General features: G+C 50.7%; 1 pseudogene; it reads left to right on the top strand.

The window, feature by feature from the left end:
* The first annotated feature begins 2,407 nt into the window (after positions 1-2,407).
* On the top strand, positions 2,408-11,290 carry LOC122374932 (annotated as a pseudogene).
* The last annotated feature ends 316 nt before the right edge of the window (positions 11,291-11,606 follow it).

Here is an 11,606-nt window from a genome sequence, read left to right as displayed (position 1 = left end):
TCAGTTACAATTATTCATTTTTGATTTGTATTCGCCGTACACCGTAATGTCTAATACATTTCTGAACTTGATTCCGCTTTAAGCTTGGGGTCACCTAATTGACCTTTTTCAGTGATCGATTACTCAGTCACTGCCCCTCCCCCCTCATTCCCGTATCGACCATTGACGCCCGAGCCGGGCCGAGGCGCCCGTGTCCGCGGCTGCCCACCCACACCCCTGTGCTCGCGTATTGATTCCCCCATAACGCCGGCCTCGTTTGCAGGCGGCGGGCCCGTACTCATCATGCTGCAATTGGTGATACTGGCCGTCTAGACTGGCGCGCTGATGCGGCGTTATGCGTGGTTGTTTGGGGTATACTGCCACCCCTCCCCAGCGCTAAACTAAGCGGGCCTTCGTAGTTCGCACCGAGTGACATGGAATTTTACGGAGTGCTGGGCGTGGGTTTTCGCTCAGACTGGCTGTCGTCTCAGTCCAAGACATAATGAAATTTGAACGCTCGCTCGAACAGCTGGGTGATCTACTCGTCTCCTGGCTTCTTAACCTTCGCCCTGGTGGGGGGGGGGGGGCATTTTGGCCCCCCCCTGTGGTTTTTCAGCGATAACTCAGAAACCACTTGAGTTAGCGCCCTGAAACTTTGTATAGCTGTTTATTCAACATTTTTACATCATGTCCTTTTTTGGGGGGTTCGGGTCAGGTCAGGTCAGGTCACAAGGTCACCAAAACTGACACCACCTCTAAAAAAGTTCAAAGCTCTCTCAAAGGCACAGCTTTTATCCGATCGATGTAAAATTTACAGTACTTGAAGATGTCACCCAGCTCTACAAAATGGCTATCTCGGATTTTTTATAAATGTGACCTAAGGTCAGGTCAGGTCATCGCTGCTCCCCATTATAAGTCAATGGGAGAATCGAAAAGTAGTTGTTTTTCAGCTAAATCGGGCGTGATTGTTCCTATATTTCGTTATTGAAGTGTCTTGGGTCAGCAAATCACAGCCCATGTGAAACCATTTGCTTGTGACCTCGCTGAGGTCACGCTAGGTCATCTCCCTGGTCACCAGAGGTCACCAGCGGTTTTTCTGCACTTACTTGTTATTGAATAGAGATAGAGACTCCGTTCGACGTTTATCGTGTTTGTCTCGTCAATGCGGATCGAATGATATGCAGCATGACCTATTTCGGTAAGGTCATGACCTTGACCTGAGGTCAAATTTTCAAAATGACCTTTCGAGGTCAAACTATATATCATTCGACGCGTCTCGACGAGCCAAGCACGATGGTGCATGAATCGTTTCTCTATTTTCTCGAGAATGCATGCTATAGTTAAAAACATTTTCAACGAAATTTGCCAAGTTGACCTTGCATGACCTCTGTGGGCCAAACCGTTGAGCTGAGGTCAAATCTGACGAACCTTGGCGAAAGAGCTTGAAAAGAGCTATCGATTGCTTTTTTCCGCGGCTCTCTAGCTCTTCTAGTTTCCGAGCTACAGCGGAATATGTCCGGCAACACCGAAAACACTGAAATTTGACCTATGATGACCTCTAGCGACCTCAATATTGACCTTAGCGAAAAAATGACTGAAATACTTTCGAACGTACTTGTTATGGGCTTTCGTTTGCTTTTTTCCGCGTCTTCCTAGCCCTCTTCGTTTTCGAGTTAGACGGGGGGGGTCATTTTGGCCCCCCCCCACCAGGGCGAAGGTGGCTCAGACCCACACCAGGGCGCGGGTTAAGATTTTACTTGAGAAAGCTGGCGTTGGCTGTTTTAATGCCAGGTTTCGGAACTGACCCTTCAGCTGACTTGCGCGGTACTTGTTCCTTGAGTTAACAAGTCGTCTTCCTGTCTCACAATGCGCTGGCTGTGGTTTTGCTAACACGACGTAATGGATGGGGACAGTCCTTGTTTTTACCACTGTGGTTTTCTCTAACCGTATTGGTCAGCGGCCATCAGTTATTCTCATTGACTTACGGAGAGCATCACGGCTCATCAGACCAGACAAGATTACCCACCCAGTCTCGGAGGGTCTGATGTAACCTCGTAGTCGTAAGGCAGACTTCTTTGGTCTGTGCTGATTCTGCCTCATTGCATTGCTTCAGCTTGTGTGCTGATATTGTTTTTATTCGGTGTTTTTATGTCTGTCATTATAGAAAGAAGATGAAAACGTGACGGAAGCTCGATATGAGTTATACACAAGTATGCAGCGATCCTCTGCATTTCTCTGTGACCGTTCGTTCACTCATGGCTGTCGACGGTGTCCGAATGAGATACTGTGAGCTCGTGACCCCTGGTGCACCATTCGTGAGCACAGACCGATGAGTCGCCTGCGACGGATGCCGTGGCGCCCCCTGGGCCGCGCAGGGTCCCGCTATATAGTGTCACCATGTGCGGCGGTATCCCTCCAGCGGCCGGCGGGGCGCGGGAGAGAGCTGAGGGCGTAGCTGCACCTCTTGCGCCGCCGCCGTCCGGTCGCTCGTGGTCGCCTCTCCGTCCAGTGTCTCAGTGTCAGCCGCCGCCATGTGCCGCGCCCCGGTGCACATCGGCTGGTACGCACACCTGCAGGAGCGCAGGAGCCTGCGGCGCCGCCAGTGGCGCGAGAAGCTGCGGTCCTCGCAGCGCCGAGTGGCCGGCGCCGTGCACCACGGCTCTCGTGCGCTCATCACCCGCCTGCTGGCTGTGCTGGGTCTGCTGGTCTCGGTCAGGTGAGCTGCCGACCAGCACCGCCGGCTGCCGAGCACCGCCGCGCCGGCCGTGCTCGGCCTGCTGGTCTCGGTCAGGTGAGCTGCCGACCAGCGCCGCTGGCTGCTGAGTACCGCTGGCCGTGCTCGGTCTGCTGGTCTCGGTCAGGTGAGCTGACGACCAGCGCCGCCGGCCGTCGCCGCCGGGTTGTGGGATGGTCTGCTTCAGCTTCGATAGTGAATTCAATGTGCTCTTTGGGTGGAGCGCGTAGTCCTTGTATCATGGTGGTGTTGCGGTTCGATCGATTTACCAGAGGCTACCTTTGTTTCTACGGTTGAAGTTTTCTGGATAGTTTCGTATTTCTCCTTATAATGTATTGAGAGGAAGGCCACAGGCTCTTGCAAATTGAGTGATTCAGCTTGGTCGATACTTCCAACTCCATGGCTCTTTCCGATGTCTGCGGGCGCTGAGGACGGCTCTGGAATAATTTTGCATAGCGCTCTCGGTCGTCTACTTTTAAAAGCACCTCTTGCTATTCTGTGCATTTCGTGTAGGTATGTATGTCACTGGCCTCCTGTTTGATTCCGAATCCACCGTAACACAATTTCTTTTCGGGAAAATGTGTATGGTTGTTTTTTTTCAATGAGTTTTCAATATTGACTACCTCAGATAACGCTCGTCAAACATGACGGGATGCATAACTTTGTCCGACATACTTATCATTGGTGACTGTACTTTGTACATATGCCTTGTTGATATGGCATGCAGATGTTGGTAGTTGATGTCAACAGGTATTTAAAGGTTGAATCACCATCGATACTATACTGGTCACTACTTTTATCATCATTTAATGTGTTAGGCAAGACACAGGGTAGCTATAATATTTAAGCAATAGGCAATGAGTGCGACTAACCAGAGTTTACTGATGGACACCATACGGCATAGATATTCTGGCAGAATCGAGCCGATCTGAGTGATTGAATCAGGCGTCAGCAAACTTATGGGTATTATCAATAGATAGGGGCTACAGTTTTAGGGATTCGGGGCTCGGGGGAGTTTATTTGTAGCGGGGATTCGGGAGTCTCTGAAGATTTGTCACAAAACTCCGATTGCTTGTCGACTTTCACCCAGGTATACCTGATTTGCGAACGCAGTCCTAAGGTCAATGTCAGACTACCGACGTACAGCGATGCGCCAAACGCTCGCCGGCGGTCGAAGTTTTTACGGTCCGGTCACACATGGCCAGAAATCAATGACGGCAATATTTGGCCATCCTTAAACAACAATGATTCCTAATTTGATGTCGTATTCGACGAAGGTTATGAGCGACTGATGCTTTCATAAACGTCCAATGTTCCATATCCAGTCTTCGACTTACGTTAGTTCTTTTCGTGAATGGCGGTGGAATGACTGTACTGCAGGATGATAAAGCCAAATGCATTGCATTATTCAGCGGCCTTCCTTCACTCGTCAGTCGTCGACGGCAAGCGCCGTGTGTTGTGACAAGCGTCACGTGTTGTGGTAGGTGCCGTGTGCTGTTAAAAGCGTCATCTGTTTGTTTTCTCGATGCCGTTTTTTACCCGTCACTATGTTACTCGTGAAACACGTTTCATACCACTTACGTGGTGTCTTTAGTTTTATCAACCTTTAAGTTGTTACTTCATACACATGCAATTGAATGCCCAGGTCACTACGACCATTTTACACAAACTGTTTTTCCGGGATATCCGCGATCGATTGCCTCCCTTGACGTCATCGAAAGTGTGTCTGTTATGACGACGTGCTTGGGTCAGTTGTCTGAGTATGTTATCGCGACGGTATTGATCAAACGCAGGGTCACGGTGCAAGAATGGGGACGGTCGTGCGCCGAACACCACTTTTGGTGCCAAAAGCCAGGATTAGGGTGGTAAATGTGTTTGTTATGCGATAAGCTCCCCTCCTCCTTTGCTGACCAAGCTAGTAATTCCTTCTACTTGCTAGGAATATGCGACCTGCGTTTGTTCTTCTTTTGGCTCCGACTAGCGCCTATTGGGGTCAAGTCTGCACTAAAGACTGATGACTTTCTATGATGACTTACTGATGACTGATGCCTGCGAACTTCTCGTAGTTAACCTTGCAACTTTGGTGATAAATGAAAATGCACCCGGATTGGATGAATGAACTGCGCTTTTTACAAGAAGATAAGCGCATCTGACGAGAGAACAATTTCTTTCGTGACTTAGGTATCCCTGCTGAATACTTGCGTTGTTGTAGCGTTTAGCAGTTTTCCTACGGACTTCGAGTTATTATTTGCCTTCCTGTCACTGCACGGCAGCTCATTGCCTGTATGGTGAATGAGTTTTCTTCTGAATATGTGAGGCCTGCGTACAGTTTCACCGTCCACTCAAGCCAAATGGGTGGACAATATGGAACCTTTTGTCTGTCGTTCTGTGACCTGTCCAACAAGTGTGGTGCTTGTTGTGTATTGATTCGTTCACCTGTTGTCTCCGCACTGGAACCTGTTACACATAAATCTGTTTTATTTCTCAGTTTATATGGCCTCATATGTCGCGTTTCAAAGTTCACTCCTCATCCCCCTCCCCTCATTGAAGGTCGCTATGCTACCTGCGTCCTGATACCCCTGTGAACTGTCCCCATTTGACCCCTTCTATGTCACCTCCATGACCTGTGACCTTTCTGTCGGCGCAGGATGGCGTTTCTGGACGGCAGTCTGGTGGTGCGGTGGTCGCGCGGAGGGCCTGGTCGGGTGCTGCTGGACACCAGAACGCTGTGGCAGGCGCGCCAGGTCAAGGCATGGCGACCGCTCTCCACCTCAGGTGAGGAGCCGCTCGTCATTGCGGACTCGCAGGGGTACAGCAGACCTCAGTGCTGAGTGCCTGCAAACTTGTAGGACTGTGGGGAGACCTCAGACCTTAGATCTCAGTCCTTAGACCTCAGTCCCTGCAGACCTGCTGCAAGATCTCAGCCCTTAGCTCTCAGTCCTTAGACCTCTGTCCCTGCAGACCTGCTGCAAGACCTCAGACCTTAGCTCTCAGTCCTTAGACCTCAGTCCCTGCAGACCTGCTGCAAGACCTCAGACCTTAGATTTCAGTCCCTGCAGACCTGCGTGCTCGCAGGGTGGCCTCAGCCCACAGACCTCAGTTCCTACAAACCTCAGACCACCCCGGAGAGACAGGACTGGACGAACGAACACGCACGGCGCGCGAATGATCGCGTCGGTGGCAGCTGTCAGAAATAGAACGGAGGTGTCGTGTGGTAGCTACGAGAGGTTCTAGGACTTCCAGACCATTAGCCCAGATTAGGGTGTTATAATTAGGATATTAGATCAGCATGTGTGAGATTTCTGTTCTGAATGAGACCCGGAAAAGATTGAAGCTTTTGTTATGACAGCTTTTGACGTTCTTTTCTGTGTTACATAGTACTCCCTGCTATTTTATTTCTAGATTACTTTTCTGCAGCTGTGCTGATAGCAGCTTTGTCATCATCTAAAACCTTTTTCATTTCTGTCAGTTTCCACAATAATCTTTGGCTTATTCATAACAGCATGTCCTGGACGAACAGTTATTCGCGCTCTCTCGCCACACGTATGCGACTACCTATTGTTTCCCTTATTATCTTTTCAAACTTCCAATTCGTACTGCTAACTCCTCTGTACCCCTCTCCTACAGGCGAGGGGGGCGGCGGTGGCAGCGGCGGCGGCGGCGGCCAGCGGGAGCAGCGCTGGTCGGCGCGCTGGGCCAACTACGTCCGATCGCTGCGCTGGACACCCATCCCACTGGGCGTGGGCTTCGCGCTCATCGCCTACCAGCAGTACCGGCACGTGCTGGTGCGCGAGCGAAAACGGACAGCCGAGGGACAGATCGACGGCCCCGTCATCGCCCGGCCCTGGGAGGTGGGTAGACAAACCGTGGAGACTTGAGACATATTTATTTTTATATCTTTCAGCCTGTCACAAAATGGTGATATCAGGGTCTTAGATATATGATGGTCTGCGAGGCTGAAAGCTGTGATATATTTACTGGTAATCGGAACGTGGCATTGTATAACTCTGCTGCTCTATGTGCTATTACATAACGGGATATTCGTCTGGTTTTCTACTGGATGATATAACGATGCGCTGTTTTCAGACATGTTCCATGTGTGCGATAATGGTAGTTTTTATACTCGACCATTCCTGGAGGTTCCCAGCTCTGTTGATTAGCCCTGTATCTGATAATCCGTCTATATGTCTGGTATGGTCGGTAATCCGTCCAGCCGACGTGGTCTCTGACTCTTCTCTCGTAAGTCGTAGCAGTCTCTTGCTGTGTCCTCTAGCTCCCCATACCACTCATCTCTCTCTCTCTCTCTCTCTCTCTCTCTCTCTCTCTCTCTCTCTCTCTCTCTCTCTCTCTCTCTCTCTCTCTCTCTCTCTCTCTCTCTCTCTCTCTCTCTCTCTCTCTCTCTCTCTCTCTCTCTCTCTCTCTCTCTCTCTCTCTCTCTCTCTCTCTCTCTCTCTCTCTCTCTCTCTCTCTCTCTCTCTCTCCTCTCTCTCTCTCTCTCTCTCTCTCTCTCTCTCTCTCTCTCTCTCTCTCTCTCTCTCTCTCTCTCCTCTCTCTCTCTCTCTCTCTCTCTCTCTCTCTCTCTCTCTCTCTCTCTCTCTCTCTCCTTTCCCCTTCTCTCTCGCGCTCTCTCGCTCGCTGTCACTCTGCCTCTAACCCCGCCCCGTCTGACCGCTCTCTAACCCCGCTCCTCTGCCTCTCTCTCCAGGTGAGCGCCTACCGTCTGCTGCCTCTGCGCACCATCAGCCGCGCCTGGGGCTGGATCAACAGCCACCAGCTGCCGCTCTGGGCCCGACAACCCGTACTAGGATGGTGAGTGAACGCGCGGGGGACGGTGGGAGATAAATGGAAAATTGTACGCTCATTTTCCTGTCTCCTGATCTTCCCTTCATCAACTCCTGGTTAGGGGAGAGTGGGGCACATTCGTGCATGGGGCACATTCGTTTTCAGCAGTTTATGGGAACACGAGTGACTGCACGAGCTCAAGGTAAATTATGGAAATATGTCTATCATTGCCGCCCTTCGTTCACCGTAGAAGACAACACTGTACCTGCTGTCATGCTTGATAAAAACGCAAATTTGTAATATTCGTGAGCTTTCCAAACTTTTCTCATATCATCCATTTTCGTGATCCTGACTCGGAAATGTGGTTCAGCTTTTCAAAATTGGGGGTGAAGAAGCCCACTCTATTCACGGAACTGCTGCAAACTTATTTGTTGAAAAGTGTCATTTTTCAAAAAGAAATTTTGAAATATATTACTAATAACGTTGTGGGGCAGGTTCGTGTACGCACTGCCTGGGGGCACATTCGTGCATATTTTTTTTTAGTTTTTGCGATTTATGACTTTATCTGTAGTAGGTTTCTCTAATGACGCTCGCCTGACTCAGTCTCGACTGCTTGCGACGTCGTGACGAGCAATTCACGCGAACTTGGCGAGGTCACGGAGGCCGGCAGTTGGCACATTCTTGTTGGCCAGCCCATTCTTTCTACATTTGTTGTGCAATGCATTCTTGTCGAAAGGAATCAAGTGAAATGACCCCCTGCCAATTTCCTTTGGTAAATTTCTGGTAATCCCCGGTAATTTCTCGAATTTTGCCGGGTGAACGGAAGTGCCCCATCTCTTGAACGAATGTGCCCCATAGGTGGGGCAGTTTCGTGCAAATGTTCAGAGTTAATAAAAGTCATTTTTTTTTCTAATGGAAGCAATAATTTTATAGGATAACTTTTAAAGAGGAAAACTATCTGCAATAGTTCCTTTCCATACTACAATCAACAATTTTGCCATTGCACTAACCAAAGAACAGATATATGGGTTTATCCATTTTTTTTGCACGAATGTGCCCCACTCTCCCCTACTGTTGGCTTTATGGACGAGCACTATAGTTGATGTGGCTCTTACTCTGTCGATATCGCTTGGATTGTCGCCATGGCGGGCGAACGACTGGGTCGCCAAGACGCGATGCATTGCTTTTCAGTTAATAAGCCGTTGGGTTTCCCATCTTGGATATCAGGTGTCAGGCGTGTCTGTCGTTGCTGTGCGTAACTTTTTTTAGCGCTTATGATGCAGGTGTTTGTTCACTAATGGCGTGACTTGTGTCCCCCACTCATGTTGTGTTTAGATTGTGATTCATTGTCGAACTGACCTGTGCTCTACGGACTACGGCTGTGTTTGTTTCTGGTCACGGTTATCTGGACTCATTCACCGATCAGCTGCTCCGCTCGTGGCCGGCCAGGCTCACTGACTACAAACACACGACAGCAGATCAAAGGTCGTGCTTATCGTACCTGGCACTTTGGGATGGCGATATCTACATGTGGTGGTCAGGTATCTCTAGGCCCCACCTGTCAGTGGAAAGTTATTTGAAGCTAACTACCCACTTGACTCCCGCCCAAGCCGTGTAACAAAGATTTAAGCCATGCCCTGGTTACCTACTTGGCTCACAGAAGCTCTTGAACAGGTGCTTGTCATGAATGACAGGGACCGTGCCCAGTGTCACTGTCATACGAATTATGATAGTCTCGCTTCGATTTATACTTTGTGACCGTCAAAGGACACTCCAAGGCAACTCCTACACAGCCGTGACCTTCGGTAGCGCTGATATGAACCCATATGCTCCACTGAAACTGTATTCCCTGTGTCCTTTTCATCTGCAAACCGCTTGTACCGTATAGTCCATCGATGGCCACCTGCATACTGCCCCTCCCTGACCTCTCCGCCCCTCTAACCCCATCTGACCCGTCGGCTGACCCCCTCCGACCGACAGGTATGTGCGCACGTTCGGCTGTAAGATGGAGGAGGCGGCCGAGCCCGACCTGCTCGCCTATGACAGTCTGTCGGCGCTCTTCAGGCGGGAGCTGAAGCCGGGAGCGCGACCCGTCGACCCACACTGCCCCCTGGTGAGCAGTTCGCCCCTCGTGACCGACCGATCCCCGTCACTGAGGCTGAACCTAGCCGCCCCTCGGTGGGGTTTATTCCACAGACCCGCACCGCCCGCTGTTGAGGATTGTATAATGTATACAATATACATCCTGGTTGGTCCTGTCATTGACTCCAACTGGCTCTTATCGTCCATTCCACAGGCTCCCACTGCCATCTGGTGAGGAAGCGTAGTATACCTTCTGACCGGTTCCTGTTATTGATCCTGACTGGCCCCTCGGGGTTTAATTCCGTCGAAACGCACTGCCCTTTACTCACTTTAGCTAGCAAACGCTACGCCTTTCCTGTGACCCTCGGTAGAGTTTATTCCATAGATTTGCACCGCCCTCTGGTGAACAAATGATGCATCCCTCTGACAGAGCCCCGTCAGCGCCAGCGGTCCTCTGCAGAGTCCATTTTACTGACCGCACCATTTTCTGCCAATTAATTACTGCATCTCGTTCTACTCCATCCCGGATTCTGGCCTAAATCAGCCATGATATGTTTGAATGAACTAAAAATCGAAACAAACTCACAGGCTTTTTTTAGTTGATATCGATAAGCCTCAATTACGTTGTTTAATCCAAAGACTGGAACAGTTCTGAATTCTTATTGCTTTGTGTGCTTACGACGCTGGCGTGCTACCTACTTCTGTACGTCGTGACTGATTGGAGTCCCCTCCATTGTCCCCTGTAACCCAGGCGAGCCCGCTGACAGTGCGGTGCCCTCCTGACCCGCCTCTCCCCTCAGGTGAGCCCGTGTGACGGCACGGTGCTGCACCTGGGTCCGGTGGACCTCGGGCCGGCTGGAGCAGGTCAAGGGCGTCACCTACACACTTAACAAGTTCCTGGGCCCGTCCGACTGGGAGACCGGACCGCAGGTGGGTGTTGAGTTATTACACCGTACACTCCGCAGTCCGCCAGTGTATATGTCAGCTTCGACGATACAAACCTGTGAACAGTGATAGCTGACTTTTGAGAGAACGCCTTGTCCATGTCCGGTCATTTGGAATGTTAAGCATGCGACCAAAAACTTCTTCTATGCTGTCGAGCCTTATAGCTCATAAAATTGCCTGAGCCTTATGGTCCATTTTGTAGTATGCATCATCCTCGTGCTTCCTGTCATCTTCAAACCAGTCCAGTTTATAAGTACGACACTCCTCTCCACTCCTTCATAGGTGAGCGCGCCGGGCGACCACACGACGAGCACGCGGCTACCACCAGCGGCTGGTGACGCTGCCGGGGAACTCTCTGTTCCACTGCGTCATCTACCTGGCGGCCGGGCGACTACCACCGGTTCCACTCGCGGCCGGATGGACAGTCCGCCACCGGCGCCACTTTCCCGGCGACCTGCTCTCTGTCAGCCGTGGTGGCCAACTGGATCGCCGGCGTGTTCTGCCTGAACGAGCGCGCCATCTACACGGGCAAGTGGCGGCACGGCTCTTCTCGTTCGCCGCTGTGGGCGCCACAAACGTCGGCTCCATCCGCGTCTACTGCGATGAGGTGAGAAATATTGAGAGAGGGGGAGGTAGGGTGCTCTGAGTGGATATGTGTGGCATGAGATGTAAATCGAAGAGGTGTTGGGCTGCATTATTAAATGTGGTGAGGAAAAATGTAAGCAATCGTTGCTGGATGCTGAAAATGGATGCAAACGAATGCTCATAAAGTTTCCACGCCGTCATTTTGGTACTAATGTTCATAGTAAGGTATGCTTTTTCTTGGTAGATGTGCCGGTGATTGTCTGTGCCACCCTTGTCCCGACATCCAATCCAATGCCCAGGCTGTATCGTTTTCACAGAGCCAATAGACGGAGGGACAGTGCTTGTGTCATCAGCTCGGTTGCCGACCGGTGTGAGCTTCAAACCAGCAGTCTGACATGTCTGTGTCTTAGCTGGCTCCATGTCTTGCATCGCTCTGTGCCGGACCCCGCTCCTATCTAACCTCAACCGTATTCTCCAGACGCTGTGACCAACTGCGACG

The sequence above is a fragment of the Amphibalanus amphitrite genome, unplaced genomic scaffold, assembly GCF_019059575.1.
Source record: "Amphibalanus amphitrite isolate SeventyFive unplaced genomic scaffold, NRLGWU_Aamphi_draft 001742F_arrow, whole genome shotgun sequence".
Classification (NCBI taxonomy): domain Eukaryota; kingdom Metazoa; phylum Arthropoda; class Thecostraca; order Balanomorpha; family Balanidae; genus Amphibalanus; species Amphibalanus amphitrite.
This window is presented reverse-complemented; position numbering and strand designations above follow the sequence as displayed.